Below are 12,176 nucleotides of genomic sequence, written 5' to 3'. Positions count from 1 at the left end.
GAAGGCAGTTAAATATGCACATGCCTTGTTATTATAAGGCAGGTACTTAGTTTTCTCTGGTTTAGCCTCGAGAAAAGGAGGCTGAGGGGAGACCTTCTTGCTGTTTACAACTGCCTGAAAGGAGGTTGGAGCATGGAGGGTGTTGGTCTCTTCTCCCAAGTAGCAAGTGATAGGACAAGAGGAAATGGCCTCAATTTGTGCCAGGGGACATTTAAGTTGGATATTAGGAAAAAATTGTTCCCAGGAGGATTGTCAAGCACTGGCACCGGCTGCCCAGCGCAGTGGTGGAGTCACCATCCCTGGAGATGTTTAAAAGACGTATATATGAGGTTCTTAGGGACATGGTATTAGTGTTGGACTTGATGATCTTGAGTATCTCTGACAACCAAAATGATTCTGTGATTTCTATGATTCTAGGAATCATCAGCTGAATGATTGCTTGTCTTGAGTATTTCTGTGTCTGTTAAATTTGGGTCTTTCTCCAGGTGATGAGAAAACATTCTTGATGATGCTTGCTACAGGTTAATTCAGATGTTGCTGGCCATTGGTTGCATAATCTCCGTAACTACAATCTTAGTATAAGAAAACCTTTAGCGGGGCCTTTTTTAGTCTTTTCATGCATATTGTTACAGTTCCTATTCACATAGTAACCATTTTTACCTCATTTTTTTCTCTGCTTTTAAACTAGTTCAGATGCACTCAGTGCTTTAAAAACAAACCTTTAAAGGCATTTCCTTTTATTTTCGGTGAGGAGCCACAGTAAATGCTATATGCTTTTAGGCATTCAAAAGGCTTTGTGGACTTTGCTTTCTATGTTGTTAATGCAGTTGGTGCAGATTCCGCTGTCTTTCATGTGTAGCAAATTCATCATCTATTTTCTGTCTTTCAGCACCTCTGTTAGTTTGATGTTGGGCTCTGACTAGCTCTTTATATTTCCATGGTTACAAGTAGTCGCAAGGGTTCTGTTACCCCCCAAAGGCTGAGTGATTATGTCTTTATTTTTACTATAAGAAGCATAAAATCATCAAATTAGCCTATATATATATATATATATATATATATATGAAAATATTGGTTTTAACATTACAATAAAAACTTTTAAAGTTAATTTTCATTTACTCAAAAAGCGTTCAAGTCTTTTGCCACCCTTATGACTATGTCACATTTTTTATAAAGATGAATTTCTGTTCAAAAGCCTGTGGAACGTTTTTTTCTTTCCCCTTTAATTTTGATTGAAATTTGCAATAGAGAGGCAGCGGATTAAGAGCAAACAATGCAGTTCAGACCTGTCCTATAATTAAATAATCACCAATGAGCATTAGTTAGTATGTGTACTGTTGTTTGGTTTTAAAGAGAGAAAAAATGGAGGTAAGAAGTACATGAACCTGTCAAAGAACACAGATGTAGAAACACCCAAATGAAACTAAGAATTTCAGGTCTCAAAATGCTGTATTTCTTTCTAACAAAAGACTGGCAGGAAGCCCTTTCTGATTTTCAGATCTCATCCCTGGTCAAAGCCTGGATTCTTCCCAATAAATGAAGTGCGGAGAGTTGCAACTTCTATGAGTGGATACAAAATGTTATAGACCCTCGATACAAGAAGGCAGCTGGAAGGAGCAGTGTTTTTCCGAGAGGCTTTCTTCAGGTAAGATTAAAGCCGTTGCAGGTCTGAGAGTTTTTGTAAGGAATAGACTTAGGTAGCTGTGACTTGTTAGTCTCTTGTGCTGAAGAGTTCTGAACCAAGGAGAGGTTTCTGGGTGTTCCCTGGCCAGAACATGCAGTGAGCTGCTGAGGGCTGCGAGGGGAGAGGGAGAGATAAAAGAAAGCCAGAGAAACATCTCTAATAGGAAAGGTTTTGTACAGTGACAGAAGCATTGACTGGAGTTGCAGAGAGTGACCCTACTCAATAGTGGAACAAAGCTCTGCCAGGGAAAAAGGATGAGACTCTCTTATCACCTATAAAGGTTTATTGCGTCATTGCGTACAGCAAAAGCACTAGAGTCTTACTAATTGAGGAGGAGAAGATCCCCCCTTTTCCTTTCTTTTTGGTGGTTTTCCTTTCAACTGGAGATATTTAAATTGATAAATCGCCAAATCAGTAGAGGCATAAGCTGCTTCTGTGGTAAAATAACTAGTAACACTGTAAAATAATTAGTTGTTTAAATAGTCGAGCCATAGGAGAAAGAAATATCTTAATGGGGGAAGTGGACCAGAAAACACGTGTCATGTGTTATTTAGTAATTTAAATTGTAGACAATAGTCATGACACAACATTCTTTATGCTGAAAGTGTATTATGACTGTTAACGAATTACCAAATGTTCAGAATCTCAGTGGAGTGCATGGGCACGCTGGTTGTATTTAGATGTATGAGAATGTGTGTGTTATATTCAGATATAACATATGAGAGATTTCAAATGTTTTTTTATACAACCTATTTAAACGCTTCTGAGCAGAAACATAGTTCGAGTACACACATGAAAAATTACTGAAAAATGGAACGATAAAACTCTAGCATCATAATTGTGCAAGCTACTCTCCATTGGTCAAGCGTGTAACCATTACACACTTCAGATGTTATCTTGTCAGATAATGTGTGCATGTCTTTGATGTTTTAGGTGGCAATGGCAATTTCTTGCATGTGTGGAACAATAATAATTACGTATAGCAAATGTCAAGACCGTGCTTCCAATCACAGAATCACAGAATCACACAGAATCACAGAATCGACTGGGTTGGAAAAGACCTCAGAGATCATCGAGTCCAACCCTTGCTGCAGGAGCTGCAGATCTGAACCTGACTGACAGGTTGTGGCAGGATGCACAAGTGCCACCAGGCACCTGGGAAGGAAGCGTAATAGCGGCAAAGAACAGATTTTGCTGACGTGACTTTCTAGCAGCCTGTTTCAGCTCCACTTTAACAGCTCATTCTGCTGAACTGAATGCCAAAACCCAGCATCTCTTGGATCGCAGGATTTTCTCTCTGCCAGGTTCAAAGTTCTTACAACAGTGGATGTATTAGTTTGCTCTCAAGAAACCCTTCGGTGTTTATTAACTAAGGGTTAAATTTCTTAAAGTTGGTAGGTACTACTCCTTTCATCGTAGAGTTTTCTCCTAGTAGAGCACTTACACAGAGGTGAAAATGTTCCCCATTTTTCTGTGATTGTGTTTTTATCGAAATCAGAACAATCTGGCTCAAATTTCTTGTGAGAATATTGGTAAGAACAGCAGTGCAGGATACTCAGACTGTTCCAGTCAGTAATTACCTAGATCAAACAGTTAGAAAATGAAAGTATTTAGTAGTTGTGTAATTAGTTCATGTGGAATCATTCTGCAATCCTGTAAATTGTCATGATAAACTAATTATAGTACAGTATGGTCAAACCAATTATTCTATCTCTAGAGTGGGAAAAACGTATCTCTTTGGAATTTAAATGGATCTTGGAAATTAATTAATTCTGAACTCTCTGTGCAGGAAATCGGAATGTGGTAATGTTTGATTAAAATATTCTAATATTTTCTTAGATTTCATTACATCAACGTGAAGTGCTTCTAAAATTATTAGTATCATTCAGTTCTATATCTGACTGTGGAAGTTGTGAGTGGCTCATGAGTCTATGTGCATAAATATCAATGTTGCCCCTCAGAGCAGTAGCTTTGCTATTTGCCTGGAAAAGATCCTTGGCCTCTATATATGGCAAAAAAACATCTTCTAAAAACATAATTCTCTAGGAGATGAACGAGGTGATAATCTGTCTTTATTTCCATCATAGCCTGTGTTGGCAATAGTCCTGACTGAGATAAGGCAGACTGCTTTACTTAAAAGGAAAGGCAGATATTTTTATTAGGAACGGGAGGTTAAAGCTGAGCCTTTCGTGAATGCAGGTGATAGTGAGACCTGGAGTTTCTGACTCTGCTGGCAGTTTGGGGTAAGTCCCTCTTCGTCCTTACTGTAAATATGACTATATGAAGAGCTGTTTAGTTGTTTATTGGCCTTTTACCAGAATAGTTACATTTCAAATTGGAAGAATTCTTTTCTGTGGTGCCCACAAGAACATTTGTTTATTCAAACCAGCTTTGGTACCTGCCCTCACTTTTCTCAGTGTTTGGAAAGCAAAATTTTTGGAGTTTAGCTGTTTATTTTATGGTTAAATCTTATTAAGGTTCTAAACTTGGCTGCAACCCTCTGATTGCCATGAGAGGCCAAGGCCCAAGGATTATCCCTTTGCAGGGTTGTTTGCAGAGGAGCAGGACAGAAAATAAGGAAATCTTTTTTGGTATAGAAAAATTTTAAAAGCACTTTCTTACTTTTATTCTACAATATTTTCACAAATTTCCATTATCATTGTTCACTCTGCACAAATATCTTAAAAACACTTAAAGCAGATGGCTTTCTGTGTTGCTCGTGTACCTCAGCAGTGCTTATCCTAGAGTTTCACTGGGCCTTTCTTGATCGCTAAAACAGATTCTGAGCTTGCTGGGACCCAGCTGTGCAAAGCAATCTGCAATATTTCCTTGTGCATACAGCCTAGTTGTGGTGGTAAAGGTGAAAAGGCTGTCATGGAAGCCAGGAGGGAGGGTTTCAACATGTTTTATTAAGGTTTCTGACTCATGAGGGATATTTTTATAGGTTTTGAGTAACAAGTCTAGGGTCTGTGAAATACATACAAGAATTATCTTACAGGAAGAGACATGGGAAGGCAGTATCATAGTGCTGGGGTGAAAGAAAATATCAGATTAAGGGAAACTTCAGATTTTTAACTTACCTAAGTAGGAGATATTACTCAGATATATGAGCATGTGGTTGTCTCTCAAAACTCTCTTTCATTAGCTAATTGTTTTTTAAGGTTACACAGAGAAACTTAGATCAGATTAAGAGAAAAATATTTAGCAAATATAAAATAAAACATTATTAAGAGCTTTCTACAAATAAAGCAACAACAAAATCAGAATTGCAGTTCACTTTTGTTGCATAAATACATGATTATGTTTCTCTTGTGTTTAGAAAGATCCTTTTTTTATCCATGAACTCTTAATGAGTGATAGATCAGACTGCAGATAAGTGATTTTAAGAGAGTGCAGTGCCCTGTAACCTCCAGCAAATCAGCCTGTGGTAAGTGTGGCTGTTTTGTTGTTGCTGTTCTAAGTTTCTATGTATTTGGAATCTCTCTTGCATATGTTGAATAGACCAGGAGGGGGCAGAACTGCATAAGTGTAGTCACTTGTGTGGGGCTTCCAGGCATCCGTGTTGTGCTGTTAGAGGAAAATAAGTGGAAAACGGCTCAGTGAAAAAGATTTGGTGATAATTGTAGTTTAATGTCCAACTAAAACAAATTACTCAGATATTCAGAAACTTCTTGAATGTGTTATGTATGTAGGTCTTTTATTGCTGCTGTGCTACCAACGAACGTTTCTGAAGAAAATGCATCCTGTGCTCTCATAGCACTGCTAGGGGACCTCAAGCATTTAACTGCATTATTCAGTGTCCACTTGAAACAGAGTTGGCATTTTCACTATTGAAGGTTTGGTAGTTTTAGTTTGTATGGGGGTTTTTTTGGTTTGTTTTGGTTTTGTTGTTGTTGTTGGGTTTGATTTTATTGGTTGGTTTGTTTTTTGGTTTGGTTTTGGTTGGTTGGTTTTTGCCTCTTCAGGTTCAGAACAAAAGGTTTTAAACCAAAGAGCCTATTTTTAATATACAGTAAAATATTAGCCACATCAGCTATAATGCAGATTAAAATTGGTATTTTTCTTGAAAACTTCAATGGAATGCAATTCAACAGTGATTTTTATTTTCTGTAGCGAACGTGATTTACAGGCCATTCACGCAGAGCGAGCTGAATCCATGTACTTTGGGTGAACTGGGCTGTTGATACAGTGTTTTTATCAGAACAAAGGCCGAGCTTCTTCTCAAACAGTTTGCATCTTGAGTAAAGAGGAGGGATGACAGTCACAGAGTAGCTGTTGGAGTAGAGGGGAATGAGTGGGTGAAGGACAACTGGGCAAACAGTGAAATTCAGTTGTTCTTTTTCTTTATTTCTTCATTATTGTTGGCTCTTCTTAGCAATAGGGTCGGTCTACTGCTTTTCTTCCTGGGAATTAGGCTGAACCATATAATCAAGGAATGCTAATATTTATGCTCCAATAAAAAAATATTCATGCTACTAGTAAGTAACTTCTGCCATAGTAAAATATATTTTATTAGAAAGCTGCAAATATTGTTTTTGAGACTTTTGATGACTGTTTATTTTTTTTAAATGGCAGGAGTGTGCTTAAGCAAGTGCTTGAGATCTACAGAGTGACATCGTTGGCTTAATATATTATCAAAACGAAATGGCCAAGATGGTATCATCATCTTCATAGTCTGGAGGTAGAGCAGGCAGAAGGATTCTGGAGATGCTTGAATCACACACAGTAAAAGCAAACCAATCTTTTGGAGGCAAATAATACCAACATCATGCTAAGCTGCAGAAGTGCTATTTTAGGATTTGTAAATAGTGAATGTTGACTTCTATCTAAACCAAGAGAGAATGATTTAGTTTCTGTTTAAAACCGGATTTGGAATGCAATCTCTGGTATGAAACACGCTCTGCAGATCGTAGGGGGCGCCCAAACCTGCGAGCTGTCTCTTCAGCAAGCTGGAGGGAAGTTGGGTCTTTCAGAATCTCTCCTCCAAAAGTGTTGCCAGTTCAGATCCTCGTGTCTGGGCTTATTGTACCAGTTTTATGTCAGCTGTGTGAGCAATTTTGACTGCATTGCTGTTTCAGTTACTGTCTACTCATTTGGAATGGCATAACTGCCAGAATTCCTTAAAGTCACTTTTTTTTTTTTTCCCATGAGCAGTAAAATATTGCTGGCATTGTGACTTATATCCTTCTAAAAGCAAATGACTTTTCGTGGCTTGTGTGACCTCGGTTCTTGAAATTCGTATGATAAGCATGGCTGTCTAACTCTAAGAACTAAGGGTGTTTTTTTCCTAAATGGTTCTAAAAACGGAGGAATCCATTGAATGAAATTCTATCTTACAAAGAATGAAATAAAATAATCTTCACAAATTGTGGCACAACTCACAATTGTTTAGCTCATATAGTATTTCAGTACCAACCCCATTAAATCTGTGTGTATGAAATACAAACCCAGCACGTATCTGATATGAAACAATTAGGATCCTTCATATGTTGCAGGCACAAAACGCAAATCTTTGTGTAGAACCATGGATTAGGATCCAACTGGGCATTTTAACGGTGCTATTATGCGGGAGGACAAATCTTGAAAATCTGAACCAAGTGTAAACTGGTGCAATTTGTGTTCCTGTATTTTCAAGCCAAACGTTTTGAAATGGCTTTGTCCTTTGGTTCTCAGCATGGGAACCTGACAATTCACCTTCCCTTCAAGTCACTTTAGCAAAAGTATCCAGCTACAGTTTTAAAGTGCTTCTAATGTGGACTCTGTTCTTTGGCAAATTCACCTGTCAAAACTTCCTATTTAACATTTTCAACAGGGAGTTGTATTCTGAAGGCCAGAATAGCACCGCACGGAAATCTGTATATAGCAACTAAATAAATACAGCATCTTGAGTTAATTTTAGTTGTTTGAAATACAAATGAAAACAAGCTTTACTCATCAGGGTAAACTTGCTGGATGATTCAGATGAACAGATGAGGCAAGGATGTAATTCTCTGAAAACATTATTTTGAGATTTGAATCTGCTCAGTTTTGGGGTTTTTTTAAGCCTTTTCTTCTACAGACCTAGGACACTATTTGCTATTTTTTGTGTATCCATTGCGAAGATCTTACAGGTCTAAATACAAAGTTCATTATTACATTTTTAAAGTTAAAAAGGTGCTAAAATTAATACTATCAAAGCCCAAAACTCAATGCTTACATTTCAGTCACATTCACTACATGCTCTTAATACCAAAGTAATACCGTTCCTGGTTTTGTGATGTGTTTGCATGAAGGAAAGTAAAACACCAGAACTGGCAATGATGAAGGCTTGTGTTTTCCCCTCAGTTAAAATCAGGGCTTTTGCAAAAAGGTGGTTCCATATAAAGTATTATATATAGAAAACTTATTAAGTAATGATTTCTGCTCAGATCTATCTGCTTTCAGAAGCTGTACCTCCTTGCATACAAGGTGCCACAGACTTCTTAAGTGATCATGTAGTTATTACTCCATCTTATGTTAGATGTGGTCAATATTGTCACAATGATAGTGAGAAGGTGAGCACAGCTGAGCAAAGCTTTAGTAAACCCGGAGGAGTTAGTGGCTTCTTAGAACCTTTGGCTTCTTCAGAGAAACAAGATCATTTCTGCTCTTACTGGACCTCATGGAGACTCAGAATGATGAAAGTACTTTTTCCATAAGTGGCTTTCTTACCATGTTTCTGAGTCTCAAGAATTTGATGCTGGTGACAAGTTCTCATTATTTCAGACTAGATGGTCACAATTTGCGTCCTGCTTCAGCAGAAGCTGTTTTTCTTAGTGAGAAAATCACAATATATGAGTTTCTCCTTGCTCTTTAGGTTGCCTCCTCCAGTCTGACTGTAATTTTGGTAGCATAATAATAAAGGTACCCCTCTGCAATTTTTTTTAAGTTCTATTTCAAATATTCTTCTAATATAAATTGTTAATGAATGAATAATGTTTGAAGCCATGAATAATTATGGTTGCTTTATTCAACTTACTTGCACCTGTAATCTGGCATTTTTATTACCTGTTCGGAATTTTAAAACCTTATGAACTGCCTCAAGCATTTCCTCTCGTGTTCTCCTTCTCTGTCAGATAAATTGCCAGATAACCTAATGAACTTCAGAGAAATTAGCTTGCTGAGACCCCATTTCACAATTCCCAAGAGTTGTACTACAGTGAATTCTATAATTCATTGGTCTGTCCACCAGGGTAAAAACTCCATTACCAGCCACTAGCAATGCCCTAGCCAATTTTTGGTCACTTCTTCAAATTAAATTAGCCTGGAAATGCTTCTTGAATGAGTGGAAATTGCAGAGTCTATTCTCAGATACAGTGATTTCACTGTATATTGCATCAAACAATGAAATTTAGGGTGGATTTTTCTTCCATCAGTGATTTCTCAAGAATTGAATTAAAGATGTGAACAACGGACAGCAGCCGGGTTAGTCCTTTGTCATATGAAAATGTCAAATATTTTCTTATTTCGACAATGAGACTGTTTCCATTATAAGATTCTTTATTCTAGTACCTTGAAAACAAACAGATGTCCTGCTGCTAGAGATTGGTGTGGTTGTATCTCCCTGTTTTAGAGCCCTGAGCACGTTCAATAAAGATCAAAATCCTACCTGCATATTTCTGATAATCCTAAAAGGAATAGTTTGTTCCCTTGCAGCTATAGAACATATTTGTTTTATTCTGTGTATAGACAAATAATGGGTACCTACTGTATCTAAAAACGTTTTGTCTAAGAGCTTCTTTTTCTGTCTGTCTGGCAGACGTGAGTTGGTCTTTACGTGAGTTGCATTTCTGAAGCTGTGGAATTGATGTAACTTCATACTTGGCTTCTTAAAGTCTGACATTTTATCTTTTCTTTTTGATGTGAAGTGGGAAATTATTTTCATCTCACATTTTGTGGACACCGTTTAGCCTTTTAAAAGGCAAGATGCCCTGTTCGGCTCCTGACTTGCCAAGAGTTGCAAGGATAAAAAATTTCTAAGAGTTGAAATGAGCTGGAAAATACTTAGGTGCTTTGGAATATCACTTTCTGTCATTCTGTGTTCATGACTATCCGTGATTCTGCCTACTGAGGTATCACCTCACACAGTTTCTGCTCAGCCACATCTCCTCTCTCTTTGAGATCAGGTATTCTGAATCCCAAGCCAGCGTTGGTTTCAGCTTCAGAGTATTCGTGGGGTCCATTCTGAGTGGTAATTGCTGAGAGGTTTGCTGGTTTAAGGCACCTCTGGTTTCATGTATGTTCAGGAACAAAAGTAAAGCTTTTGTAGGGAAATTATACTGTGATGTTTGTAGTGAAACACAAGGAAAGGGTCATGGCACGGAGTTTCCTGGTTAATTTGCATTAAGAAGGTGACATGATGGAGGATTCTGTTGGTCTGCAGAGATCTAGGAAGGTGATTCCCTCTCTTTCTCATTTAGCATTTGCTTCAGCTTTCTCCACTTTTTCATTGTTGGCACGTGCACTTTCAGTCCCCGTTTTGTTGTATTTGTCCTTTTCTGGGCAAGTCCCTCAGTTCCTGCGGTGCTTCTGGATAGGGTGGGATGTCCACCTGAAATGGACCAGTTCTGTTATGATGCACTTTCTACTATTTTTTGGAAAACAAGGTGAAACTTTCTGGTGAATTCTACTTTGACATTCTTTCTTCTGCGGTTGCTTCAGGGTATTGGGGGTTGTGCGTGAAGCCAGGTAACAAAATGGATAGTGACAAAATGAACCTTGCATGAAATAAATGAAAACATATGGGGAGAATGTTCCCTTATATGAGAGATTCCTGCTTTATGGAAAAGGATTGGCAGCTTGACTATCCCTCTTGTTTATTCGCTGAAGAAGTAACTCCTGACTTTGCTATCTGGTTAACGTGCTCAATTTAGAACAGTATCTAAATAATTATAAATGAAATATTGATTGCAATTTTTAAAACCATGAGCTGTTCTTCTTTTTGTAAGCAACAGATGCTAAGTCTCTTTGGTTTTAATCTATTTGTTTCTGTGATTAATATTTATGCTAGCTGTTTGCTACCAGCATGTCTTCTTTTGGCCTCTGTCCACCTGAATACTGGCTGGTTACTTTGGTTTTCAAACACTGGGTAGCAATGCTGAAATCTATCTATAATAAGCATTATAGCATTGTATATTAATTTCTCCAGCGCTGAATAATTTTTTCCCATTTCATTCCATTTTGGTCTTCTCATTTTTGTGCTGTTAAACTACAGAGATGAACTTTCCTGGTTTGTTTTCTTTTTGATGCACACTACACCTTGGCTTGTATGTGAGTGTGTGTGTGTGTGTGTGTGTATACACACACTGCATTTACTGGGAAAAAAAAGTTATAATAATTAGAAATGTGTCCAGCTTCACTGTCTTGATGGTAGAGTCTGTTTTCAGACTGATAAACTGAAATAAAATGCAATCTCTATATTTTACACAGAGACAGGAGGTTAGAATTTACTTCACATATAGGTCGTCCAAAATAGTATTGTAGAATTGTATGAAATTGTATAGAAATTTTCTGTCCTTCATTTTTGTTCATAAGTCACCCTATTTGTTCTAAAAATGCCACCAACCAGTATTTGTAGAATGAATAGTTGCTTCTAACTGCCTTCGAGTTGTTCTTCTTTGTATTTTAAGATAAGTTCACTGAGGCAATTGTTAATCTTTGAAAGTACAGGCATTCAAACTAAGAGTAAAATCACAGAATCATATTGTGTTATCATCTGATTGGGTACTGCCAAACCTGACAAATAGTAATGTAATACTTTCTAGTTATTTAGATGATTCCCTGTGAATCATACTGTCCATGTTTACTGTAAAGTTTCAGCATACTATTGAAGGCTCTGGAGAAAAGAAAAACTGGAACTCAATTATGTAAATATATAAACCATTTATCTTACAAATAGGAAACAGCTTTTCTGAATGTAATGTTTTTATAAAGATAAATAATTCAATTATTTTTCTGATTAAATTTTTATCTGGATAGTCTAGCATTTTATTCCAATTGGCATCTACTTTTAAAGAAGCCAAATGTAATAGTTGTATTTAGTACGGCTGGTGTGTTGTATGGATGCTGGATTCCAAACTGCCAAAGATGTTTCCTTGTCTCCGTTTTTACTCATTCAAATATGGCTTGAAAATGAATAACCTTTCTTTTGATTTTGGTAACTTTTATTTTTAAAAATGATGAATTAATATTATTTACATCGTAATTTTTAGATTTGATCTTGAAATATGTGATAATCAGAACAACGTGAATTTTTAGAACTCTTTGGGAATGGTCAAGTCTTTCTAGTCTGATGATTGGAGGGAAGTCTTTGATTGCTTTTAATAGGTTCTGGATGTAAGCATTTTAAATGAAACTTTGTTATGTTGAGGGGTCTATGTTTGCATGCACAATTTTTGAATACTTGATTTTATCTCAGGAAATGTGAATAGCAGCTTCTTTGTTGGGTTTGTGAGATCAGGAGGTTTGTAGTTGG

General features: G+C 37.1%; 1 long non-coding RNA gene across 1 annotated transcript in view; it reads left to right on the top strand.

Annotated features, from left to right (window-relative positions):
• Positions 1 to 12,176, top strand: part of LOC110366091 (uncharacterized) — a 182,633-nt gene that overhangs the window by 12,258 nt on the left and 158,199 nt on the right. The window contains exons 4-5 of the long non-coding RNA XR_010473278.1: positions 1,499 to 1,645; positions 2,618 to 3,078. This is a non-coding gene — a long non-coding RNA (uncharacterized LOC110366091). The remainder of the gene's footprint in view (positions 1 to 1,498; positions 1,646 to 2,617; positions 3,079 to 12,176) is intronic.

This window comes from Columba livia, chromosome 5, assembly GCF_036013475.1.
Source record: "Columba livia isolate bColLiv1 breed racing homer chromosome 5, bColLiv1.pat.W.v2, whole genome shotgun sequence".
Classification (NCBI taxonomy): Eukaryota; Metazoa; Chordata; class Aves; order Columbiformes; family Columbidae; genus Columba; species Columba livia.
The sequence above is the reverse complement of the archived record's forward strand: the minus strand, read 5'-3'. Positions and strand labels throughout refer to the sequence as shown.